We start from the raw sequence: 13,861 nt of genomic DNA, 5'->3' as shown, positions 1-13,861 counted from the left end.
TAATATAAGTAATAAATAAAAAGAAGAAAAAGCTCGGAGGGAATTTTCCTATTAAATCAAGCACTTAGGAGTTTGAAAATTTATTACTATTTTTAATTATGCTCAGTAAATAATATGATATAAATCTATAAAGAAAAAGGGGGAAGGATGGAAAATAATAAAAAAGGGGATAAAAAGACACAAGGATCATAAGGAGAGGGTCGGAAATCCAACTCTTACTTTTGTGATCCATATTGTAGGTAAATGTCTTTTGGATTAATTACATCATTAGGATTTGGTTGACATTTCAAACCAATTAATGTGGTTCATCTTCACGACAAGGTGGGAAAAAATCATATAATCTTAATGAATAAATAGCATGGATACATAATTGCCCAAGGTTAGGGGTTGAAAAGTAGTCGTTGGAGATTAGTTAAATTTTTAAAAATTTTTAAAAATTCTTAATTTTTTTTTCAAAACCTAGATAAGAATTATTTAATATTCTAAATGTTGGTTTAATATTCTAAAACTAATTATAAAATTTAATATTTTGAATTTAGTTGTAAATTAGTTGTTAGGATGTTGAGAAAAAGTTAAAAGAATTAATAAATATAGTTGTTAGAATATTATATATAAAACTAAATAATAAAAAATTATAAGGGGTTGTAAATATTAATAAAAATATAGTTGTTATATAATAGTAAACATATTATAACATATAAGGTTAAGAGAAGGATAAAAATGGAAGGGGAATTATCTAATATTATAAATTAAGTTATAAACTAGCATATTGGAGTACGATAATATATAATTAAGCATAATTTAAAATATGATAACGGTTTAAGAATAAGTTCTAAATAATTTATATTTACATATTAATAAGGATTAATACAAAATTATTATAAAGAATGAGGTGAAGCGATATTAAGAGGATATATATTAATGAAGAAATAAGGAGTTCATTAATATATTAAGGAAGTAGGGTAAAAAAGAATGAAAGTAAATAAAAAGGGATAATATAAGTAATAAATAAAAAGAAAAAAAAAACGAGGAGGGTATTTTCCTATAAAATCAAGTAGTTAGGAGCTTGAAAATTTATTATTATTTTTAATTTTGTTGAGTTGAGTAAATATTATGATATAAATATATAAAGAAAAAGGGGGAGGAGGGAAAATAATAAAACGGGGGGAGAAAATCATAAGGAAAATGTTAGAATCCAACTCTTGCTCACTTAGATCTCAGACTTTTGTGATCCATATTGTAGGTAAATGTGTTTCGGATATTGTAGGTAAATGTCTTTGGGATTAATCACATATTAGGATTTGGTCGAGGTATCCTCAAGACAATCTTCATGAATAAATAGCAAGGATGCATTATTGCATGCATCATTGCCCAAGATTAGCAGTTGAAAACTAGTCGTTGGAGATTAGTTAAATTCTTAAATTTTTTAAAAATTCTTAGATAGGTAAATAAGAATTATTTAATATTCTAAATGTTAGTTTAATAGTCTAAACTTAGTTATAAATTATTTAATATTTATAATTTATTTATTAAATATTATGATATAAATATATAAAGAAAAAGGGGGAAAGGAGGGAAAAAAATAAAACAGGGGGAGAAAATCATAAAGAAAAGGTTAGAATCCAACTCTTGCTCACTTAGATCTAGACTTTTGTGATCCATGTTGTAGGTAAATGTCTTTCGGATTAATCACATTATTAATATTTCGTTGAGGTATCCTCACAACAATCTTTATGAATAAATAGCAAGGATGCATTATTGCATGCATCATTGCCCAAGGTTAGCATTTGAAAACTAGACATTGAAAACTAGCCATTGGAGATTAGTTAAATTCTTAATTTTTTAAAAAATTCTTAAAAATTCTTAAATAGGTAAATAAGAATTATTTAATATTCTAAATGTTAGTTTAATATTCTAAACTTAGTTATAAATTATTTAATATTTATAAATTATTAATAAGTAGTCAAAACCTCCGCATCCATGTTCCCTCAACGCTCCAAGACAAAAGAGGAAAGGCCAGTGCATCGAACAAGCACGGTGTGCAGCAGCTAGAAACTCATTCGGTCCTGGCTAGAGAAGTAAAGGCAAAACCGGGGCGAGAGGCGGCTAGGGTTTAACCTCCTCGCCCTAGGCAGTGGAAAAACCCTAGAAACCAGGGGCGAAAAGTTTTGAGGTCGCCAAAATATATATAATTTTTATATTTAACTTATTTGTATTTGCTATGAAGATTGTTTTAGTATTTAAAAACATTGTTGTGAATTATTTAATTAATTATTTTAATATATGATTATGCGTAAACCTAAGTTTGTATTTAAGATAGATATTGTTTTAGTTTTTGAAAATGTTAAGATTTTTTTGTTTTTCTTATTATTAAATTTATATGTCAATTTCTTCACCTTCATATTATATTGGTGGGTTGTTAAACTTTTTATTAAATTTAATGAAATGAATATATATAATTGTGTAAATATATATGTTTATTTTGAAATAAAATTTCTAAAATATTAATTCAGGTATTAATAATTATTTGAGAGATAGTTGGAATTTAAATATTTTAATTATAGTATATAGAGTTATTTATATGTGAGATTTTTTGGAGTTAATTGTTTTATGAATGGAATTTCGGGAAAACATTTATGGTAAAATCTTGATTTGTGTTGTTTAAATTGGTTTTTGACGGCATATATGGATTCAACGCCCTTAAATACCCTTAGGACACTTATATTGTGAAGAGTGTCAAGAGTCCAAGTGTCAAACTTGTGATTTCAATGAATCCCTCTAGACAATTCAAGATTTACCAACAAAGTAATTATGCCATTTTTGTTCTCTTAATTAAATTGATTGATTGAAAAAAAATCTTATGTTAACAAGTGTCATATGAATTATGTTTTTGTTTTTTTATACTCATGGTATTGATAAGAAATTATCTACTTACAATAAACATGTCATTCATTGTAACTATATTGTGTCAATTGACAATAAACATTCAACTACTCTATTGATAATAATTACCATAATAATTACCATGATGGTATCACATATCTGTATTTCATTACATATATGTTAAATAATCATAAGTCATTCACTCTAACTATATTGTGTCAATTGACAATAAACATTCAACTATTCTACTGACAATAATTACCATGATAATATCACTCATTTGTATTTCATTACGTATATGTTAAATAATCATAAGTCATTCACTGTAACTATATTGTGTCAATTCACATTAAAAATTCAACTATTCTACTGATAATAATTACCATGATAGTATCACTTATATGTATTTCGTTAGGTATATGTTAAATAATCAAAAGGTCTCTCCACCCAGCCTCAGAACAAGCAATTACGTCCAAGTTCCCCCTCATAGCCCTTCCACTTCTGCCAATAAGGAACAGCCGAGTACCTTGGGCATCAGGACTCTATCCAGCCTCAAGGTCTCTCCACCCAGCCTCGGAATGGGCAATTATGTCCAAGTTCCCAATAAGGAACAACTAGGTACCTTAGGCCACTTCTCCCAATAAGGAACAACTGGGTACCTTGGGCATGAGGACTCTTTCCAACCTCAAATGAAGAATACAACAGAGTCCTCCTCTTTTCAACCCCCAGGGTTCTTCCCTCTTTTCCCTTTAAGGAAAAAAAAAGTGAAGAAGCAGTTGTAACCATACTCAAAATTGGTACAACTATTTCTTTGATTACTTTAATAATCTGGTCCAAAGTCTTTTAAATAATAATTAACAGTATTTGTTCTCACTATTTTGAGCTCAATAATTTTAGTAGTTAAATAACATAAATGAAATTAAACTTGGTAAAAAAACAAGTCATAAAGTCTCGCTGTATATTACAATATAAAATTTATTAATAATTATTACAATATAATTAAAATAAATTTAAATTAATTTTAAAAATCCTATTCCTCAAATATTCAAAATATATATATATATATATATATATATATATATATATATATAAAATCAATCACATAAATAACAAACATGTACATTCTTGAAAGTTTTAATTCTCACTTTCTTCTTTCTACCTTACGGGAGTATGTCATCAAAAATATGTATTTATGTTAAACATTGTTACAATAAATATAAGGAAAAAATACATCTAAATTTAAGATATTAAAATATTTATATTTAAATTAATTTATATAATTAAAACAATATCAATATAATAATAAATTTATATATAACAATATTATACATATACACTTTAGTATTTTATAATGTACATATTCTTTATTTCTATTATAAGATGATTATATTCATATTAAAATTTAAATTTAATTTTGAAAACGTTTAAGTAATGGTAATATTTGATATAATATTTTTTCTCAAAAAAATCTAATTTTAAATTTTATAATAATTTATTTAATTTTTTTTAAAAGCTAAATTTTTTTATTATATAAAAAATTAGGTATATCTTAGACAAGTTGGTTTTAGTAATATTTTTTGGAAAATTTTTTTCTCCAAATTCCTGTAGGAATTTATTGAAATTACAATTTTGATGGGTAATCTCTACACAAACGAAATGACCTAGGGGTTTTTCATAGTGCTGAATTCATATATACAATCAAAAACAAGTTTAAATAACACAAATCAAGATTTCTTGAAAATGCTTTATTTGAAAGTGTATTTATATATTAAAAATTAAAAAAGAATAGCAAAGAATGTAAATATTAATGTGTCACTATTTATCAAAATTCTTAATTTCTTTTTTTAAAATAAAAGAAATATTAAAAAAATTAATAATAATATGAATTATTCCATTAACATTATAAATTAAATTAAATTAAAATAATTATATAATAGTTTAGATCCATTTTAAATCTTGATATATTAAGTGTTGAGAGGGATCAAATCTCTTTTCACTCTAAATGAGGTTTGCTAGAGTTAAGATGGAGTTAGATGAATTTTATTGTGATAGAATTATTTTTATTTTGTTTTATTTTTATGGAGTTAAAATGTTTGCATGACATTAATCTTTTCATTTATTTTTATTTTTATCTAATCTCACTTAGTCAAAATGTTAAACATTACATTACATCCAAAAAATCTCACTAAAAACAACTTCTATCTTGGATTTATGTTGGCCTTCGATATCCTCTTTAAAATATTTTAAAATTCAAAAGAAATTAGAGAAAAAAGATAAAGCCAAAACTTTTTGAAAATCCTTTATTTGAAAGTATATTTATATATTAAAAAAATAGTAAAGAGTGTGAATATTAATGTGTCATTATATATCAAAATTCTTTATGTGTCATTATATTTCAAAATTTCAATGTTATGGTCCCTGTGAGGTAGCTCAAGTGGCGATGGCAGTTGAATGAAGTCTCACAATCTTGTGCTACCTGCAAAAGTCATTTTAATTAATTAATTAGATGGCATAAAATATTACTTTAATAATAAATTATGAAAATTTGTTATAGAATTTAAAAATATAACATAGTAAGTGGGATAAAGAAAATATTTTAAAGTTTAAATTTTATTGTGGTATATAAAATGTTTCTATAAATTTATTTTAAGTTTAATTTATTAAATATATTTATTTAGATTTATTTTAATTTGAGATAAAATTAAGAGTTTAGTGGGATCAAGTGAGGAGTTAGAAGGGTTTTAAGTTGGTATTGTTGCTTTTCACGATGGATTAGGCTTCATCTCAATGAATACCATGTGCTATGCAATATTATGGGTTTGTAAAATTTTCACCAGAGATCTTGGGTTCAATCCTGTGCTACTCTCCCCCATAGGGATGTGCAAAAGTCATTTTAATTAATTAATTGGATGGCAGAAAATATTACTTTAATAATAAATTATGAAAATTTGTTATAGAATTTAAAAATATAGCATAGTAAGTGGGATAAAGCAAATATTTTAAAGTTTAAATTTTATTGTGGCATATAAAATGTTTATATAAATTTATTTTAAGTTTAATTTATTAAATATATTTATTTAGATTTATTTTAATTTGAGATAAAATTAAGAGTTTAGTGGGATCAAGTGAGGAGTTAGGAGGCTTTTAAGTTGGTATTGTTGTTTTTCACAATGGATTAGACTTTAACAAAGACCATGTGCTATGCAATACCATGGGTTTGTAAACCAATATAGATAAATCGATAAAATCACCAACATAACTTTTATATAGTTATTATTTTTTGGTTTTTGGACTCATGGCATTGATAAGCAATGATATTAGCAAAACCTCTTTATAGATTAAAAATCTCTATGTTAAAATGACATAAATCTCCATAGTTAAGAATCATGTTTCATACTTTATCTTATATATATATATATATATATATATATATATATATATATATATATATATATATATATATATATATATATTATATATATATAGATAGATAGATAGATAGATAGATAGATAGATAGATAGATAGATATAAGAGAGGGTTTAGATTATATATTAATTATTTTTATAATTAATAATAATCATAATAATAATATAAAATAAAGTTAATTTTTTTTTTTTTTAAGATGTATTAAGAATGTATATTTTAATGCTTATTGTAGATTAATACCTTAATCTCTATATATATTTACTAGTCATTTAATCCTTATCTTTGTGGTAAGTTTAGTCTATATGATGCAATGAATATATATAATTTTAGTTTACATATTTTTTTCATAAAGTTTAAAATTATATATTTTTTATATTGAAAATATGTTATATAGACATTTACAATCCACTCAATATCAAATTGTAATATTGTTGACATTGTTGTTATTGATGGCAAAGGAGAAGCAAGGTATTCTTGATATGTTATGCTTGAAGAGTAGCTTGGTAAGCTTTATATTGAGGCTAAGTGTTGTTGATCAAAGGTACATGAGTTAAGTATGTGTTTCCTATTGTTAGAGGCTACTTATGTTGTGATGATATGGTTGTGTTGCGATATTGAGATGTTGTGATACCATTTGATATATGTTGCAAAGGCAAGTTTTTGTCAACTCAGTATTAGACAATGCATTACCCCGAATAACGTGGTCCACATATGTTGAGAACCTCTTTGATAATGCAAGTTGATAGAAAAAAGGGCGTTTTATACTAATGAATATGTTGTGATTGCATAAATTGTTGAGATCATTTGTTTGAAGAGGTATTGTCAAAGATGTTGATCACTCTTGTGATGCAAGATAATGGCATGAAGATTTTGTGGTGCAAAAGGTGATGGAAAATGTTTTTGAGCTAGATGATGCTTGGTGGATAATTTATTTTATTTTAATACTAAAAATTGGAGAAAGGTGTGAAATGAATTAGTGGAATGCAAAGATGTAAGAGCATTCACTTCATATTTTTATGTGGAATACTAATAGCCAAAAACTATCTTTATACAAATATGTGTTTTTGGAAGACTCAAGAGTTAGAGTATGTGGAAAAGCTAAGTTGTTGTTCACACATGTGAAGCAAATGTGAAGCTGATTTGAGGAGGAGAAAAGTTGAACTAGAGATGGAAGTATGTAGAATTATTGTCCAAGTAAACTAGTGCATTATATTTTTATGTAACGGAGAATTGTAGTCTCTTTTTAAGTTGTAGCTTGAAAAATAACATGTTGAAGCCTCTTGATGTAGGAGCAACTTATGTAAGTCAGTGTAGAAGCTTCGTAGAAAGTTGTAGCTTGCAGAATAGAAAAGAGGTAGCATCCTTCAAAATTGATGTAATAGAGGAAGTAGGAGTTTCCACTTATATTTTTTGCATATATGTTGTTTTTGTGTGTTTATTTGACGTTGTGATTTACATATTACATGTTTTTTATATATTAAGTATGTTGTCCATATGATTTATGGGTGGTCATTAATAATTTAGTTAACCATTAAAATGAGAAACACAAATTATTCATAAATTTACTAAACTAATTCACCACTCGAGTTTAATCAAGTTTCCAAGAAAATATACCTAACTTTTATTTTATAGACAAATCTAATAAACTTAAAATACTATCCCTATAATAAAAATATATGGTTTATAAACTTAAAATACTATAACCAAGTGTTACACATTATATAGTGTTAATACACGTATTTTTAGTTCAATATAAATTTATTATCATATTGATGTTGTTTTAGTTATGTGAATCAAATTTAATGTAAACATTTCAATATTTTAAAATGGAGTACAATATTTCCTCTTCTTTTAATTATGTATATGGATTTTCTTTGTGAAATATAATAACGTTGTAAAATCTCATAAATTTATAATCACCCTTACCATCTATGAGTTTTTGGGTCCTTGATAATGGGTGGAGTGTCCACTTGAAACATGGGATAGGAATGTTATGCAACCAACTCACATAATAGAAGAAGAAATAAATCAATGCCTTCAAAATTCGCCTCTTCGAGGGGGAAACCTCCTTTACATTACATAAATGAACTATTCTTGGATGATAAATGACAAGACCTCCTTTCTATATATAGGAGTCTAAGGGGTCACAATATAATTAGAGCCTACATAACGATGATATTGTAAGGGCACAAAAATAACACTAGTGAGTTTCTATGGGGTACAATAATAAAAATATGGGGACTACATGGGAACAACAATAAAATAAGGGGGTTTCACTAATAACAATAAGGGTTTACACTAGCAGTATAGGGACCTAACATGCGCCTATCCTCCAAAAAAGTGGAATGCTTGAGTAGTTCTGGATGCTTCTGTATAAAAGTCTCACCCTCCCATGTGCAATCTTCAGCAAGTAAGTTCTTCCACTTGATGAGATACTTTGAAATTGATCGATTTCGTAGCTGGTGGGTTCTTGATTCTGTGACTGCTTCAGGTTCCAATATGATTTCTCCCACCTCGTCAAGTTCTGACAATATTGTTTAAACTGGGAGCTTGTCCCCTATAACCTTCTTTAAGCATGAAACATGGAAAACTAGATGCACTCAGGAAGATGCAAGAAGCTCCAATTTGTATGCCATAGTGCCAATATTTTACAACACCTTGTAAGGACCATAATACTTTGGTGATAATTTATTATCCTCCTTAGCTTGCTTGAGGGACATTTTTTTTATGGTTGTAGCTATCAAAATACCAAGTCGCCTACATCAATACTTCCTTTAGTGAGATGTTGATACGCCTCTTGTTTCATTCGATTCTGCACCAAAGTAATCCAATCCTGTAAGAGTTGGAGAACTTGTTGTTGATTCTTGATGTGATCTTCCACTGGTTGAACCTTATAATATTCTCTTAAAGATGATGTGATGGATGGTGGATGATCTCCATAAAATGCCATAAATGAGGTCATTTTTGCTAAAGCATTATGCCACCATTCAACCAGAGGTAACCAATTGACCCATTGTGTTTGTTTATCAGATACAACACAACGAAGATATCCTTCCAAACATTTTTTCACTATCTCCATTTGTTCATCTATCTTGAGAGTTTGAGGAGTGGCAACTCCTGCCAATGCATTACAAGATATGGTTGGATTCCTTTCTTCTTTATTTGGGGTTCGTTCTTGGTGTATATCCTCTTCCTTTAACGTTTCTTGATCATTTTCTTCCTCCTCTTCACAATATATGTAAAATAATTTCTTCTCAGCACACTTATGACCTTTAGTGTATTTTCTATCACAACTGTAACAAATCCCTTTTGATATTTTTTTCTTCTAATTGTTGTGGTGTCGACCTTCTAGGTTGTGGAAGGCTAAGAGCAATAAAACTTCCATCTTTATAGTTGTGAGTGGTAGGATTCCTTGTTGCCATAATTTTTCTTTCCACTTTTCTGGCCACCTTGAATGCCTTCTCTAATGAATAAAGTTCCCAAAGACGAACCTCATGTTGGATGTTATCGTTTAATGTCCCTATGAAGACATCAATCATATGCTCCTCTAGAATATCATTTACCCTTATATTCAATTTTTGGAAGTTCTCAATGTGCTCTGCCATTGAACCCTTTTGATTGAGATTTATCAATTAGCTAAAGAAGGTGTTTCTCTTTGTATCTTCATAATGTGCTATCATTTCCTCTGTAAAAATTGGCCAAGTGCCAAGTGGTTTACGAGAACAAAGCCATCTATACTATACAAATTGATTTTGCTCTAAATATAAAGATGCAATGTGTACCTTTTGTGAGGGTTGAACATCATTTAGATCAAAATATGGCTCCATTTGTAGTATCCAAGATATTGAATCCTTGCCGTCAGACTTCCTCATATCTATATTTGGAATGTGGTGGGTGTCCAATCCAATGTTAGATTCTATGAAATCACGATTAAAATCTATTTTGTTTTCATTATGAGTTTCCTCTACTACCTTTTCGTCATTAGGAATCATTTCTTATAGAAACTTTGTACAACCTTCCTTCAAACCTTCCCTATCTTTCTTCAAATATTCCATCTCGCCTTTCAATTCTTCTTCTATAGCATTGATATTAGATTCCATGGCATAGATAAAAATATTTACCTTAGCTTCTCTTACTTGTTTTACTTCCACGGGGCCCACATGAGAGCTTAGTCATTGGTCTAGCCCTGCAATTCCCATTGTTTATCTACACCAACAGAACTTTTCAGTGCTCATCGACTTTGTCAATGCGTTTGCAGTATTCTTCAAAGTGTCCATCTTTACCAGCATCTTTTTATCCTCAACCATATCCCTGACAAAGTGCTACTGAACATCAATGTGCTTTGTCTTTGAATGATAAGTAGGGTTCTTTGACAATAAAATTTCACTTTGGTTGTCACAGTCTATCCTTATAGCTCATTGTACTAACCCCATACTTGAATACAATCTCTGAAACCAAAATGATTCCTTGCGTGCATGAGTGGCTACCATGTATTATTCCTCTGTAGTTGAAAGTTCCAATACAGACTGTCTCTTACTCATCCAACTGACTGCACCTCCAAATAGGTTACACACATACCCACGTGTAGATATTCTCTGATCCAGATCTTCAACCCAGTTTGCATTAAAAAAGCCACGCATGTCCAAAACTATGTCCAATCTTGGTCTTCCTTGATAGCACAAACCATAATCACTAGGGCCACACAAATACCCGAAATCCCACTTCACTATTGTCCAATGCTCCTTCCATGTTTTGGACATAAACCTGCTCAATACTCCCATTGCATGTGCAATGTCTGGTCTAGTACATACCATTGCATACATCATGCTACCAACTGTACTTGCATATGGAACATGAGACACATCCTCTTCCTCTTCTTGTGTCTTGGGACACTGCTCAGTAGATAACTTTACACCTATAGGAATAGGAACCTTCATCGATTTACTATCCTGCATATTAAACCTTTCCAGTATTGTCTCGACTCTCGACATACTTCCTATGGTTTAACCAGAGCTTCCTATTTTCCCGATCTCGTTTAATTTCCATGCCCAAAATATAGTTTGCAGCACCAAGATCTTTCATGTCAAATTTGGAGGACAATTGGGTCTTCAAATCCTCGATAATTTATTTGTCATTTCTAACTAGCAACATATCATCCACATATAATTCTAGATAAATAACAGGGTCACCAATTAATTTAAAATACACATAGTGGTCTTCTTTGCTTCTAGTGAGGCCAAGTCCCCATATAAATGTATCAAATTTCTAATAGAACCACTCTCTATGGGGAGTGAAGTGAAAGGATGCACCTGAGTCAATCAAGCATGCCTCATTATCTACATGTGTAATTAAAGAAGAAGCCAAGTACAGATCCCAACCTTCATCTGAGGTGGTTTTGGCCTCTACAGAATGAGCATAATCAGATCTCTTTCCTTAGGAGCTTTATATTTACAGTCCATTTTGAAGTTCCCTTCCTCTTCGCATTTCTAACACACCTCTATAGGTTTTCCTATATATTTATATCTCCCTCTAGATTTGGATCTCCCACTCCACGACTTATTTTTGTTTCTGTTCTAGGATAGTCCTCGTACAGAAAAGGCATCACCATTCTGGCCCTCCATATTTTTCTGTCGCATCTCATCCGACAGCAAGGATGAAACTATTTCATCCTACTACAAGGAATTTTCATTGCTACCTATTGCAATAGCTATACTATCCCACAAATATGGTAGAGAACACAACAAATTGATGCACTTATCTTCATCTGAAATTTTAATATCAATAGATAATAACTAGCTTACCACAATATTAAAGGCATTAAGTTTCTTCGTCACCAAGTATCCATATTTCATCCTCAGGTTATACGACCTTTTCTGTAGGAACAGTTTATTCACGAGACACTTAGATTGGCACAAAGTCCCTAACTTGTCCCACAAGGGCTTCGCTGAAGCTTCCCCTGATACATTCAACCATACTGAATCTGAAACACACAATCATATTGTGCTCTTTTCCTTCCGATTCAACTTCACACAGTCTTCAGCTAACATTGTTGTTGGTTTAGTACTTGAATCTACCACGATCCATTGATCTTTATCCACCAGCAGATTCTCCAACTTGATTTTCCACAACTCAAAACTCTGACCATTAAATTTCTTGATCTCTATATTTCCACTACTCGCCATCTTCTTTCACCATAAGAATTGATCCAATAGATCTCCCACTTAACAGGGTCTACCACATGCCCGAGAAAAACCCCTCAGCAGCAAAGGTGTCCCCTTGAAGCCGAAATAACTTTGATGCCAAATGTAGGTTTTAACACCATACATAAATTACCTCCATAGGAATTCTACAAGAATAGAAAATAAACAATGGCGAGAGCATAAAACATAAAATAGATAAACATAGAGATTTTCCCCTAGATCCAAAAATTGGACTACCAGATTGATTTTCCATTATATTCATTTCAATGTTATAATACATATATATACATGCTAAAGCATGCATAAACCCTGGATTAGAGGATAACCGTAGTTACCTTGACTAGATCTACAAAATACAATGGACATAAAAACATCATGCCCAAAACCATGTGTAAAATCCATGCACAAAACCATAGGTAGGTATGCCCACCTAATATAGGGTCCAATTTTTTTTCCTGGAGTGTTGCACCCGCATAACATACAAGAACAGATTTCGCACCCCCCCGCCGCGTGTGGGGTAGTCGTGGAAATAATAGAACACACACCCAACAATATTGCTCCATCTATAATATCCAAGTTACTAGATCCTTGCTATTAGACTTCCTCATGTCTATCTTTGGAATGTGGTGGGTCTCCAATCCAATGTTAGATTCTATGCAATCATGATTAACATTTCTTTTGTTCTCATCATGAGTTTCCTCTACTACATTTTCATCATTAGGAAGCCTTTCTTGTATTAACTTTGTCCAACCTTCCTCCAAACCTTCCCTCGCTTTCTTGAAATCTTCCATCTTTCCTTTCAATTATACTTCTATATCATTGATATTAGCTTCCATGGCATAGATGAAACTATTTATATTATATTTGATCGCATTCTTCAAATCATCCATACAATTTTCCTTACTATGTGTTTCTATTTTCTTAATTTGAGTGATTCTTTTTCTTGCTTCTAGGAGCTCGATATTTAAATGACTGTAACTATATAATTTTGGATCTCCAAGTTATGAAATTTTGTATTTTGGTAGACCTCTGAGTCCTATTTCCAACCTAGAAGTCTGATTGAGATTGGATTCACTAAGAAAGAGTTATTCCCAATCTCCCAAGATGGCTTGATTATAGACTAGTTCAGTAGAGTGAAATTGTATGATGTGCCATGTGTCACTATTTCGACCTTCGGCCATGAAACTGATACGCAACCAAGTACAGTCTGTCCTATTTCTGTCATTTTTTACAAAATTTGAATCTGATACTCAGAGAGAAAGTTATGATGATCTTCCCTAGGTCACCTAATTGAGATGGCATTTTGGAGCCTACACAAACCCTAACTTCCTTAGCTCATCTCTGAAACTAT

The sequence above is a fragment of the Pinus tabuliformis genome, chromosome X, assembly GCF_031772625.1.
Source record: "Pinus tabuliformis cultivar Carrire ecotype Pingquan chromosome X, CPIR1, whole genome shotgun sequence".
NCBI lineage: Eukaryota > Viridiplantae > Streptophyta > Pinopsida > Pinales > Pinaceae > Pinus > Pinus tabuliformis.
Note: the sequence above shows the minus strand (reverse complement) of the source record.